The following is a 15,190-nucleotide window of genomic DNA, read 5'->3' on the forward strand; positions in this document are numbered from 1 at the left end:
ATGTGAGGTTTCTTTTGTTTTTGTTGTTACTGAAGACAAGCTTTAGTCTGTGGAAATCTGATAGGATGCAAGGGAATATTTCACTCTTCTCGTATAAGTTGAGGCTTGTTTTGTGACTGATATATAGTCAACTTTGGAGAAGGTACCATGAAGTGCTGAGAAAAACGTATATTATTTTCTTTTAGGGTGAAATGTCCTATAGATGTCTGTTAAATCCATTTGGTTCATAACCTCTGTTAGTTTCTGTGTGCCTCTGTTTAGTTTCTGTTTCAATGAACTATCCATTAGTGAGAGTGGGATGTTGAAGTCTCCCAATATTATTGTGTGGGGTTTAATGTGTGTTTTGAGCTTTACTAAAGTTTCTTTTATGAATGTTGGTGCCATTGCATTTGGGGCAGAGATGTTCAGAATTGAGACTTTCTCTTGGTGGATTTTTCCCTTTGATGAAGATTAAGTGTACTTCCTCATCATGCTTGATAACATTTAGTTGAAAGGCTATTGTATTGGATATTAGGTTGGCATCTTCAACTTTTTTCTTAAGACCCTTTGCTTGCAAGACAATTTTTCCCAGCCTTTCCTCTGAGGTAGCATCTGTCTTTTTTATTGAAGTATGTTTCTTGTATGCAGCAAAATCCAGGATCCTGTTTGTAGTCCAGTCTGTCAGCTTATATTTTTGTATAGAGGAATTGAGTCTAGTGATATTGAGAAATAATAAAGAAAGATAGTTCCTATTTTATTTGTTGTTATAGGTGGTATTATGTGTATGTGATTCTCATCTTTTGGCTTTGTTGTGAGATTATTAATATCTTCGTTTTTCTTTGGTTTAGGTACCCTCCTTTTGTCAGAGTTTTTCTTCTAGAGTCCTCTCTAGGGCTGCATTGATAGATAGATACTATTTGAATTTGGTTTGTCCCAGAATAATTTGATTTCTCAAGGTTTCATGCATGCTGCCTTGGTCTTCCTAACAATTGTCAGACATAAAAAAAAAATGTGTATTTGTTTCTTTCCCACTCAGTTGTAATCCTTGACCATGATATTCTGAACATTTCTGTGTCTATATCTTAAGGTACACTCTGAGAAAATTCAGAGTAGCACCCGTATTTTTTTGTAAAGGCTAGGCCTTCAGTAAACTTCACTTACTATGGAATTGGCAAGACAAAAAAATTCACAAGTTCTAACTCATGGCAATGAGAAAAATATCCAACTTTAGTGATACATTCTTTTAATCTCAGCACTCAAAGGGCAAAAGCACATAGATCTCGAAATCATGAAGCCATTTTGATCTGCATAGTGAGTTCTATTCCAGCATCCAACATAATGATTTTCTGCCAAACAAAACCAAACAAAAAACAGAAAAGAACGAAAACCAAAACAATAATAAGAACAAAAGCAAAACAAACAAAACACAATCATCAACCAACCAAGCAAACAAAATATTAATTTGAGAATAAAATGCAAATTGTAGGATTTCTGTACAGAGCAGCACAGAACACAAGGGAGTATATAGAACAACTAAAGCAAGGTAGCCAGGTAGGAAAAGAATCCATGCTGAATGCAAAGCAAATGAGAAATGTCAGTTTGCAGAGAGAATGGGCTGAATCTGAACCTGAGCCCATATAAGGTTTAGGATATGAGAGGGACTTGATAAGACATAGTTAGTTGTATTAGTCATACAGGTACATGTAATTCCAAGCTCTAACAGGAGTCAGGGGCCGAAGGGGAGTGGCTGAACACCTGCCATCCCTTGTAGGAGAAAATTACCTGCCGGGTCTCTGAGGTTCTAAGCCTGAGCACTACTGGGGACCAGGCTACCTACTACATCTCACTGCCCTACAGGAAATATCCCCTCTACTATTAGGTATTTGAACACTGGATCAGTATGTGTTTTGCAGTTTTGTTGGAGCAAATATATCACTGAGGGTGGAATTTGAAATGGAAATCCTCATTCTCTTTACAGTTGCTTCCCACTCTCTCTCCCTCTTTCCAAAAAGGATGTGCACCCTCAACTTTCTGCTAGCATGCTTCCCTGCCATAACAGACTCTAGTACTTTTAAAACTAGCACCCCATTTTATATATATATGTCACCTCTTCCATGATGTTTATCACAGCAACAGAAATGCAAATAAATAGAAACTAAGAATCAAAGAATAGCTTATGTAATTAAGTAACTAGAAGTAACTAGTTACACCTAAGGACAAATTTGGATCCATCCTAGAAACCAACAGGACATTCTATTAGGAAGAGGGGATAAAATATTTCTTGAGCAATTTTATAATACAGAGAAACTAAGAGTAAATATTTATTTTTCGGCAAAGAATTTCTGCTATACAATATTGTGTTTAATGTATTCTCTGTTATTTGTAGAGGATATTGGGTAATTAAGAAAGAATCAAATGTTTTTAAAGAAGTTTTTCTTTTATCATTTTGTGCCAAATGAATTTATGGATGGACAAATTGAATGTATTTCGTTAGTATAAAACCTATCATTTTACTCATAATTAGAAAATTTACTAATTCCCTAAATCTTGTATGAAGCTATTGGGAGACATCTGATGTCATAACTGATTCAATTGTTGTAGTTTAAATACAACCACCTGTAATTGGTGCTGTCTGAATGAACTGCAAGCACAAAATTGGCAAAGAGCCTGAGGAAAAGGGTGTGTACTGACAGGCCCAAATTGGGAGCCAATCAAGGGGAGGCACCAAGGCCTGAAACTATTACAGAGGCTGTCCCCTGTGGTTGAATTAGCTAATAGCCGGAAGAAGCTGAGGAGAAAGGAGACCGTGTAGGAGGACCAGCAGTCTCACCTAACTTGGACTCCTGAGATCTCTCAGACACTGGACCAACAAACAGTTAGCATAAGGGAAAGAAGAGTTATGAGATGTGGAACAGTCAGAATGTAGACCAGGAAAGGGTTAAAATCTGGATAAGAACGAACGAATAACAAAGGAAAGGGAGGAAGGAAGAAAGAAAAGAAAAGAAAAGAAAAGAAAAGAAAAGAAAAGAAAAGAAAAGCAAAGCAAGAAAGCCCTCCAGGTCCATCCATTTGGCTAGGAATTTCATGAATTCATTCTTTTTAATAGCTGAGTAGTACTCCCAATCACAAAAGAACTCACACAATATGTATTCATTGATAAGTGGATATTAGCCCAAAACTTAGGATACCCAAGATATAAGATACAATTTGCTAAACGCATGAAACTCAAGAAGAATGAAGACCAAAGTGTGGACACTGTGCACCTTCTTAGAATTGGGAACAAAACACCCAGGGAAGGAGTTACAGAGACAAAGTTCATAGCTGTGATGAAAGGATGGACCATTTAGAGACTGCCGTATCCAGGGATCCATCCCATAAGCAGCTTCTAAACGCTGACACCATTGCATACACTAGCAAGATTTTGCTGAAAGGACCCAAATATAGCTGTCTCTTGTGAGACGATGCCGGGGCCTAGCAAACACAGGAGTGGATGTTCACAGTCAGCTATTGGATGTATCACAGGGCTCCCAATGGAGAAGCTAGAGAAAGTACCCAAGGAGCTAAAGGGATCTGCAACCCTATTGTTGGAACAACATGATGTACTAACCAGAACCCCGGAGCTCTTGTCTCTAGCTGCATATGTATCGAAAGATGGTCTAGTCGGCCATCACTGGAAAGAGAGGCCCATTGGACTTGCAAACTTTATATTCCCCAATATAGGGGAATGCCAGGGCCAAAAGAATGGGAATGGGTGGGTAGGGAAGTGGGGGGCGCTATGGGGGACTTTTGGGATAGCATTGGAAATGTAATTGAGGAAAATATGTAATAAAAAAAAATAAAAAAAATAAAAAAAAAAATAAAAACAAAAAACAAAAACAAAAACAAAAAAAATAAAAAATAAAAAAAAAAAAAGAAAGCAAGAAGGCAAGAAGGCAAGAAGGCAAGAAGGCAAGAAGGCAAGAAGGCAAGAAAGCAAGAAAGCAAGAAAGCAAGAAAGCAAGAAAGCAAGAAAGCAAGAAAGCAAGAAAGAAAGAAAGAAAGAAAGAAAGAAAGAAAGAAAGAAAGAAAGAAAGAAAGAAATTTTTAAAAAGTCAACGAGAAAGATTATTAGAAAGCCAAAAAAAAAAAAAAAAAAAAAAAACCAAGGGGGAAATGATAAATGTAATTCTAACATCAATTTCGTATTTCCTGAGAGCCATGTCACCCACATGCTTAAAATCAGGTTGCAAAACAAACAGGAAGCACTCAGAACAGTAGTACATTTTGATACACCTCATTCAATTTTATGAAAGAGAAATACGAGGGGGCGGGGGGGGGGGGAAGGGAGATCAGGAATTGATCTCTTATTACTGGGGAATGAACCACAGCGTGGAAGAGGTCTAGTTTATATCCTTAGAACTGGAAAAAAATGTTGGCTGTGAACTTTTGATCACAGAATTAGACAGTAGAATTATATGGTCTCATTTCTGGGTAAAGAAAATATCCTACATACTCTAGCAACTTTTTGAGATCTCTAGTCACATGTTTATCTGGTTCCATCATAGGTATTTAAAGGTTTTGGGTTTTCTCATGCATTTCTTCTCAGGGATATGGTAGGTTAGTCCTCTTAATCAAGGAGACAATTTATACAGATGAATTTTCTAAACCTAAGCTGTGAAATTTCTAGTTTAGAGGATAAAATTTTAATTAGAATCTAATTACAGGTATTAGATTAATATTATACTTAATTATAAATAGCAATCATTGCAACTGAAAGACATATTCCTGGCAACTTACTTCACTTGTTCTTTTTTTCTATATAAGCTAACTGCCTAAAATATATTTTGCTTAAAATTGAATGATTAAAACTATTATTAGCACTGTACATTTGAAAGTAAAGTGCAAAAATTATGACAGATGGTAGTATCTGTCATATTAACATAACTCACTGAAAGTGTAAGGCACTCACTTTAGTAGCCTGTAAAATTGAAATAAATACAATAATTAAGGTGAAATTGTCTAAGACACCATTCTAAGGTAATAATACATAGGTAGGTAAAGAATTTTAAAATAGTACCACCACATGCATCAAGATAAGTTGTTAAGGTTTGACAATTTTTAATTGGGTTTTAAAATATTCCATGCTCATATTTTCAAACACTCAGGAGAGTTCTCTAGTATTTCTGTTTAAAATATTATCCCACAGGAATGACTTTCTTACCACGCTTTTGATAAAGAACATGTTGGAGATGAGTTGGTCTGTTGTCCTCTCTTGGGGACTAGCTGTTTTCTATAGAAGAAACAGAGGGTGAACGGATATGGGGATAAAAGGAGGTGGGAGTAAGCTAGAAAGATTGGAGGGAGGGAAAATACTGGTTGGGATATATTGTATGAAAGAAGAATGTATTATCAATGAAGAGAAAAATAAGAAAATAAACTCAAAAAACCTGTAACACGATATGGTAACTGCCACTGATGCATTATTACATTCTTTAAAAATGAAATGAGAATGGGTGTTTTATCCTCACACATAATAATGACTTCAAATTATCCTGATTTAATCGTTCTACAAAGCATAGTACTTTGAACATTCTGTGCATTATAAATGAAATAATTTTTGACTTCTTTTTTAAAAAAACTTGTAAATTTTAAGTTGCTTGTTACTAGAATTTATATAATAGGCTAATCCTTAGAATTTTGAAGACATATATAATATAATATAATATAATATAATATAATATATGGTATATATATTATATATGTATATGGTTTATAGTTCTAAACAACAATGTATAAGAGGGTACCCTCAACCCTTTGAATAAGATAAAAGTAGCATTTGTGATCAAAATTCAGTTGCACACTGCTTCCCAATAGTTTTGACAGTTTCTTTTACTTCTGCTCAGAGGGAGGCCCAACAAAATCTCCTCTTGATTAGTAACAGCCTTTCCTTTACTAATCTGACAGTAGGATTGATGACAATATGAGGACACAGCTCTGGTTCCTTTGATAACTTCAATGATTTAATGAATAATTATTTCATTTGCCTCCTTTATTATAGGGCTTATGAAACCATTGCTTTAAATAGTACAAGTTTCCTAATCATAGTTAAACTTTTTAATATATGAGTAGAGATATAGAGAATAGTATATAATATGCAGGAATATAGATATTACATAAAAGAGCTTTTGTTCTAAAGTTGCCTAGCCAAGGTACTTGGGAAATTCTCTACAGGAGGTGACCATGGTTCATGGCATCACAGCCCTATATATATATTTTTTTTCTCTTTCATGCATTGATAATTTTATTAATATACATAGATTGTACATTACAATGGGTTACACTATGATATTTCACGTACACATGTGAATTACTTTGATTTTAAGTATGTATTTATCATCTCTCTCCCCCTTTCTTGGTCTCTATACTCTTTTCAAACACAAATATATATATAATATGTATGTATTTGTGTGTGTGAATGTGTACATGTATAATATAAAAAATGATGGCCATGATGGAAATCAATACAAAGGTTACTCTATAAACTGAAATTAAATCTATATGTGATGGCACACAATTCTAGAAATTACCAAGATCACACACATTGAAGGATACTAATTATCAGGCAATTTTAATGCTAGTTTAGGATCTGTGAGAACAAATCTCAAAAGACAAAACAAAAAGAAATAGAAAACCAGAAACAAAATACAAAGCAACAATACAACACAGGAAATTAAAATGAAATTGCACAAAAGAATTTTTATGTATTCTTTTTATTATTAAGTGATTTATTTATTTTACCAACCTATCACAGCTTTCCCTTCCTCATGTCCTCCAAGTGCCTCCCTCTCATGTATTCTTTCCACCCATACACCCCACTTCCTCTTCTCCTAAGGAAAGACCTCCTATTAGTATCAACCAGTCTCAACATATCATGTTGCAGTAAGACAAACAACATCTTAGTCTATTGAGTATATATAAGGCAGCCCAGTTAGGGATACAGGATCTAAAGGCAAGCAATGTAATTAGAGACAGCTCCTGCTCCCACTTTAGGAATCCCACATGAAGACTCAAATGTACAACTCTAACATGTGTATAGAGGTCCTAGGTCATTCCCATGCATGTTTTCTGGCTGGCAGTTCAGTTTCTGTAGGCAATTAAGAGCCCAGGTTATTTGATTCTATACTGTTTTTACGTTGTGCTTGATCCCTGTTGATCATTGAGTCCTTCATCTCCCTTTCCACTGGATTCCTCAAGGTCCACTTAATGTTTGGTTGTGGGTCTTTGCATCCATTTCCATCACATGCTGGGTGAAGCATTTCTGAAGACAGTTATGCTAAGCTCCTGTCTAAAAGTAAAGCAAAATATCATTAATTATATCAGGGTGTACTCCCTTTATTAGAATGGATGTGATGCTTGACAAGTCATTGGTAGGCCCTTCCCTCACATACTCCATCCTTTATTCATGCACATCTTGTAGACAGGCTCATTTGTGGGTTCAAGGTTTTGTGTCTGGGATAGTGTCATAATCCTTCCACTGGAAGTCTTGCATAGTTATAGGAGAAGGCTGGTTTAGGCTCCACATCCTTCATTGCTAGGAGTCTTATCAAAGTCATATGTTTCTAAGATTTTCCATTGCCCTAGTTTTTGAGCTCATCCCAGAGATGACTCATTCCACCTCCCAATTGTAGTTCTCTCTCCTAGTATTCTCTGCTTCCCTTACCCTCCAACCTGATAAAATATGATAAAGACTATCCCCACTTTCTCTTCTATTAGATTTAGTGTATCTGCTTTTATTTTGATGTCTTTGATCCACTTGGTCTTCAGCTTTGTACAAGCTAATAGACATGTATCTATTTGCATTCTTATACATGTAATTCTCAATTTAGAATACCACCACTTGTTGAAGATGCTTTCTTTTTGTCCATTGTATAGTTTGATTTATTTTTCAATTAGCAATAACTGTACCTCAGATAAACTTCATTGGCTACAATACTACCACTGCTCAAAGCTTTGTTTTTTGTTTTTTGTTTTTTTCAAAAATCAAATATCAATAGGTGTGTGAATTTACTATAGGTTCATCAATTTGATTCTATTATTTAACCAGTAAGTTTTTACTCCACTCCCATGTAATTTTTCTCACTATTGGTCTGTAGTATAGATTAAAATCATGTATGATAAGACTTCCAGAAGTTTTTGTATGTTATAGTATATTTTTAGCTTCCCTGGCTTTTTGTTTGCTTTTTTCATATGAATGGAGGACAATTCCATTGTTCTTTCAAGATCTGTAAAGAATTGTGTTGAAATTTTGATGGAAATTTTGTTGAATCTGCAGATTGATGTTGGTAAGATAACCAGTTTTACTATGTTAATCTCACCATTCCATGAGCATGAGAGATCTTTCAATATTCTTTCATGTGTTGAAGTTCTTGTTACACAGGTCTTGATTATTTGGAGTTACACTAAGACATTTCATATTAATCGTGGCCCATGTAAAGGGTATTAGTTTTCTGACCTCTTTTTCACCCCATTTATCATTTGCATATAGAAGAGTTATTAAGGTTTTTTATGTTAGTTTTGTATCCAGCCACTTTACTTAAAGTGTTTACCAATGTAGATGTTCCTTGATAGAAATTTTGGGCTAACTTATGTTTACTCTCATGGCATTTGCAAATAGCATTACTTAGACAACTTCCTAATTTGTATCACTTGATTTTCTTTAGTTGTCTTACTGCCTTAGTTAAGTGACTATACTGAATATATGCAAAGGGAGGATAAACTTGTCTTGGCCTTAATGTTGTTGGTATTATTTTGAATTTCACTGATTTAATTTGATGTTGCCAGTTGTCTTGCTGTATATGGCCCTTATGTTTGTGTACCCTTTAATCTCTTCAAGACATTTAAAATGAAAGATTGTTGGATTTGCCAAAGAGGTTGTTATTTTTGTTTGTTTGGTTGTTTTTTTAACATTTAATGAGATAATCATGTGGGGTTTTGTTTTGTTTTGTTTTGTTCTGTTTCAGTTTGTTTATGAGGTGGATTACATTGATATATTTTCTTATACTGAAATATCCATAAATTTTTGGGGTGAAGTCTGATTGATCATGCTAGATAATTTGTAGAGGAGTTTTTAGATTTGTTTTGTATTTTATTGATTATTTTAGCATCAATATTCATGAGACAAATTTGTCTTATGCTGATGATACTTGTATGATTTAGATATCAGGATGGTTGTGGCCTTACAAAATGACTTTGGCAATATTTCTTCTGTTTCTATTTCATGGAATAATTTGAACTCATTTGGGTTTCTGTCAAAATCCTTTTCTGCTCCTAATGATATCATCATGTTGATTTTTTTTATTCATTTCATTTCTCTGGTGAATGACATTTATTGCTTTTTTGTTTTGTTTTGTTTTTTGTTTTTGTTTTTGTTTTTGTTTTTGTTTTTGTTTTTACACTGAATCATCACTGTATCTCTGCATTGAGGCCTACCTGACCATGGTACATGATCTCTTTGGTGTTTGTATCTTGTTCACTTTTCTTTTTTTTTTTTTTTCTTTTTTTCTTTCTAAATCTGCTTTGGTGGTATTTTCATGAGTATATTTGTGTCTATGTTTTTATAATGTTTGTATATCATAATAATTTTGACTTCATAAAATAGTGCAAAGCTCCTTTTTCTATTTTGTGTTATAATCTGAGAAGTATTGACAGTAACAGTTTTTTAAAAAGCTGGTCTAATTCTCTACCATAACCATCTAGTTTTCAGGCTTTTATTTTTGTTTTGTTTGATTGTTTGTTTGATTGATTGATTTTTTTAAATGGTAATTAGGTTTTTTCCAAATTGTTATTAGATATTTTCTTCATTTACAATTCAAATGGTATCCAAAAAGTCCCTTATACCCTCCACCAACCCTGCTCTCCAACCCACCCACTCTCACTTTCTGGCCCTGGTATTCCCCTGTACTGGGGCATATAATCTTCACCAGACCAAGGGCCCCTCCTCCCAATGATGGCTGATTAGGCCATCTTCTGCTACATATGCAGCTAGAGACAAGAGCTCAGGGAGTACTAATATCCACTTATCAGTGAGTGCATATCATGTGAGTTCTTTTGTGATTGGGTTACCTCACTCAGGATGATACCCTCCAGATCCATCCATTTGCCTAAGAATTTCATAAATTCATTGTTTTTAATAGCTGAGTACTAATTCATTTTGTAAATGTATCACATTTTCTGTATCCATTCCTCTGTTGAGGTAGTCTGCAGGTTTTAGAGTTGTGAGACTTTTCATTTCTATTTCTAATTCACCAGAAGTTATAGGTCTGTGTAAATTGTTAATCTGGTCTTTAACTTTAACTTTCTATATAAGTATGTTATACTTATATAGAAAATTATGCCTTTTAAATATTTATAATTTGGTGAAACACAGGTTTCTAAACTATATACTTATGATTCATTGTATTTTCTCAGGGTCTCATGTTACATACAACTCTTCAGTTTTTATTTTGTTAAGTGGAATATTCTCTATCTGCTTTTTAGTTAATTCAGATACATTTTTTTTTGTTTGTTGGACATATTACTTTTCTCATTGAAACAACTTTGTTTCATTCATTCTTTCATACTTTCCTTTGTTTCTACCTTTTAAGTTTCAGCAGTGATTTTGATTATTTCTTTCCATCCACAGTTGTGGAGTATGATTTCTTGTTTTTGTCTAGAGCTTTCTGGTGTGCTGTTAAGTTGCCAGTATTAGACTATTCTGGTTTGTTTTATATAGAAACTTAGTGCTATGACCTTGCTTCTTAGAACTACTTTCATTGTGCCATTGGTTTGGGTGTTTGGATTTATTTTTTCATTCAATTTTAGAAAACCTTTAATTTCTTAAGTTCTGTCTTGATTCATTTTTTTATTCAATAGAGAGTTGTTGAGTTTCCATGACTTGGCAAGCTTTTTCTAGCTTCTCTTATGGAAATTCAACTTGACTTTATCATGGTCATATAGGATGCTGTACATTATTTCAATTTTCTTTTATCTCTTAATATTGCTTTATATCTGAGCATGCTGCCAATTTTTGTTGAAAGCCCCACTTGTTGTAGTGAAAAAGGTATATTCTTTGTGTTTAGGTGAAATATCTGTAAATGTCTGCCAGGTCCATTTTGTTTATAATGTCTGTTTGTTTTTCTATTCGTCTGTATAATTTTTGACTGCATAACTATATAATGGTAAGAAAGGGATACTGAAGTCTTCAGCAATCAGTGTGTGAGAATAAGTATGTGATTTATGTTGAAGTAGTGTTCTTTTGCAAACATGGGTGTTTGTTTTGATTGGGGCAGAGATGTTAAGAATTAAACTGTCTTTTGGCACATTTTTCAGTTGTCCTTCCCATACCTTCTGATTAAAATGGCTATGCCAGTTTATTTCTTAGGTCCCTATGCCTGCGATTTCTTTTTCACCTGTGAGTTATACCCCTTTGCACATGTCCTCACTGTCTCTCCTTTATTTTAGCATGTGTTTCTTGAATACAGCAGAAGGAAGGATCCTGATTGCATATCCATTCTGTGAGTCTGGATCCTTTATTTGGGAACTGAAACCAGTGATCTTGAGTGATATCACTGATCAATGATGGTTGATTTCTGCCATTGTCCTGTTGTTATTGGTGGTGGTGGTGGTGGTGGTGGTGGTGGCGGCGGTCAAGGATGTAAAAGACCCACAAAGTGAGCACTCCCCCATATTCGAACTCAGGAGAGGCGACACCTCAAATCATTCACAAGAAACGGCCTTGATGCTAACCCCAAGAGAACTTTTTATTCCAGGCACATTTTGGGGCCCACAGTTGTAGAGGACCATGCATGGAGCCTCGAGTATCTGCGGAAGGGGGTATTTAAAGAAAAAAAGAAAAAAACTCAAGGGGGTGGGGAGGGCATTATTGGAAAATACCAAAAATACCAGTTAAGAGTTACAAGGAAGTAGAAGTCACAAGGCATAATACCTAGTACTTGTGTGGTTATTTCTCAAGACAGTTTCTATGAGCCTCTAACAATAGCACATTTGCATAGCAGGTTCCATGAAAGGTCAGGGTGACCTCTTTTCAAACAAACACTCCCTGAACCCAGGAAGCAGGTGGGTGGAGGAATGTTGCTACTTGTTTTATGATTAGCATGTCTTGGAGCATTGAGTCACTAAGGTCACATTCTCAAGCCTGGGCATAAAGGCCTAGTCTTTTTGTTTTTATGTTACACTTTTACAGTTGTGGCATTAGATAAGTCATAAATACATGGGAGAAATATGTAGCATATCTCTAAATGTAACAATTTGAGTATTATTCAAGAGGAGAAACTAAGTGAGGAAAGAGATATGCAGCGTCTCACAAGTACAGAGAGGCTAGTGTCCAGTCGACCTGAGGTCTGAACCCAGAAGGGTGATAATTCACCTTCGTGGCATTGTAGACATTCCTTTATGCTCCTGGAACTCTGGCTCCTGCCTAAGTTACTGCTCCACACAGCCCTCACAAGAGAAGCATGGCTAGAAGTCAAGTAGGCAAAGGTTTCAACCTTCAGGCTAAACTCCTCCCCAGTTACCTAGCAACAATAAGATAAGACAGCATACTTTTAAAAGGGCTGTTCATCCCCTGCTTGCTCTCTTCTTGCTCTCTTACTTCTTACTTCTCACTCTCACCCTCTCTCCTCTCTACTTGTCTTCTCTTGTCTCTCCTCACTCTGTCTTCTCCTCTCCTCTCCTCTCTTCCTCTTCCTCTCTCTTTCTGTCTAGCCTTCCTCCCCTGCCCCCCTCTCTTCTACCTTCTCTTTTTCCCCCTGCCTTTCCACAATAAAGCTCTAAAACCATAAAGAGTCTGCTCATCAAGATCCACTGCACTCACTCTTGCTGGTGTTGGGAACCTCTCTTCCCTCATCTCTCTCTTCTATAACCCCTGTGGCTTTAGCAAAGTAGTACCAGGGCTCCCCGGGGCTTTAGGAAGTAGCTCTGGGAATCCCAAGTAAGGCTGCCCCTTGGCCACCCTCCAAAGAGTGGGACAGAGGCTTGGATACCCACCCGGTGATAAGTGGAAGGTAGATAGCAGCCCTCCCACACCTGACTGACCAGAGCATAGGTGGAACTCTGGTGGGGTGTAGGTCTTCCCCTTCCCCCTCTTCCCCAGGGACCCCTTTTTTTGTTCCTAACAGGTATCATCCTAAGAGCTAGGGAAGAGAAAGAGGAAATGGAAGAAGCGGAAAACAGAGCACCCTTGCAATTTCCTTTGTTGCCTGACAACCATGCTCTGATCAGCCTACTTACCATGTTGTAATGAAATAAGATTCCTAAAATTATGGGTCTAAGCTGAGTTTTCCTTCTTTCAAGTTTGTTTTTATGTGAGAGATATTTGTCTTGTCATAGTAAGAAAAAAAAGCTAACTGATACATTTACTATCTAATATATGTATTGTTTGTATAGTATCATAGAATGAGAATGAAATATTTTGGCTTATTGTATCATTACAATTAAACTAATATATAGTTATTAGTATTAACATGATTGAGAGCTACCTAAAGTAAAATTTATTGTCTCTAAAAAACTTGCTGTAAGGTCACTCTTTGAATCACTAGGTATTGTTTTATTATATCATTCAATTTCTCTCCCCTATCCCCACTCACATCTTGTCTTCTGCCTTTAATCTTCTTTTTGCCTTCAATTTCTCAATCAATAATGATCAAATCAAAGTGTTTGTAATTCTGTTATTACTTTCTTCTTCAACCCTATTTTAAATATTTTGTTCACCCTCTGTATCTGATCCATGTCATATTACATGTGTACATCTATACATTATGGCTTCATGCCCATCTAGACTTATGCTATAGTATTATGCTAAATCAAGGAAAGATCAAAATATTTACAATAAGTATGAGGCAAGAGGCCCTCAATAAGAGAGAGCCCTTTGATATTCGGGGGATTTCATGGTTCCCTTGGACTAGTTGGTTTGGTTTTGATATTTATCAAGGCCTTCAGAAGGAACAAAAACAATGTTTGTTTTCTCTCAATAAACAAGATAATAACAAATATCTGAGCTGTGCTTATATGCTATTCATTTATTGCATTGTAAAACACCTTTACAAACTTAGCACTACAAAAGAACAACTTTTTTAAAAAAAACTCAGTTTCTGTAGTTCAGAGGTCACATTTTAGCTGTCTATCTCATTGAGCTGAAATTTACATAAAATATGTGGTTCTCCTCTGGAGATGGATATTCTGTCTCATGTTCACTATTCTTTAGAAGCAATATTCAAACATTTTTAGGACTTCCATTTGTAGATTAATGCTATACTATGTCATTTGTCCTTGAAGCAAGTATGGGACTCTTCGTTGAAATTTCTCGATAAATACAGACAGAAATGTCTATGACACACATGCTTTCTAGATTACTTTAAGTTCAATACACATACCTCCTTAGCATAAAGTCATGTAACATCCAGTTTTTAATTATCTATGTAAAATAATATTTTCTATACTAGAAAGCAATTATACCAGGGATAATATTTTCAAACGTGTTTCTCTTACTATACAAATGGGGCTCAGATAAGATTGAAAATCATTTATTGAGAGTCATCTCAGAAATCCCCCACTACACTGAATAGGAAGCAAACTTAATTCTTTATTGGGTACAAAAAATACATACTTGGGACCCAGATATACACAAACTACCTAAGACTGATATGGGAGCAAGGAGAGAGGGAGATTTTCCACACCTGCTCATAATCCTAGAATATTAGACATAGCAATATAGCATGATGTGGTAGAGGCATTGTAAAGTCTAGAGGAATTTAGGACAAACCAGGAGCCATAAAAGAGTTCCTTGGGAATCTTTGCTTGAATACCGGCTTAGTGTCATAGGAGCATGTTCTTGAAGGAATCTGATGTGGGTTCCTAAATGTTACTGAAATTAAATAAAAGTTTCAAGTTAGCACAGTACTGGGTACAGCTAGTAAAGGTGAGAGAAATAGAATTAGAAATCTTTTAGTGTCAATATATAATTTAATGTAATATCTATATTGTATTATTTTATATCATAAAATCAATAATATGTAAAATAAAATAAAAGAAACAAAATATCCACATATCCACATACATTGATTGCTTAGATACTGAAAAAGAAACGATATTTTCAGTATTTAGCATTCAAATAGACAATACTGAACTATATAGGAGAAATATTATCATAGAGATGAATCCTGCTGTATAGTGACAT

General features: G+C 35.3%; 1 non-coding gene across 1 annotated transcript; it reads right to left on the reverse strand.

Annotated features, from left to right (window-relative positions):
• Nucleotides 1-7,833: 7,833 nt before the first annotated feature.
• Nucleotides 7,834-7,968, reverse strand: LOC115032271 (U4 spliceosomal RNA). Its single transcript, XR_003837911.1, has one exon. It is a non-coding gene; the product is annotated as a U4 spliceosomal RNA (small nuclear RNA).
• Between the last annotated feature and the right edge of the window lie 7,222 nt (nucleotides 7,969-15,190).

The sequence above is a fragment of the Mus caroli genome, unplaced genomic scaffold, assembly GCF_978045245.1.
Source record: "Mus caroli unplaced genomic scaffold, Mus_caroli_1 scaffold_9, whole genome shotgun sequence".
In the NCBI taxonomy this organism is placed as follows: Eukaryota; Metazoa; Chordata; class Mammalia; order Rodentia; family Muridae; genus Mus; species Mus caroli.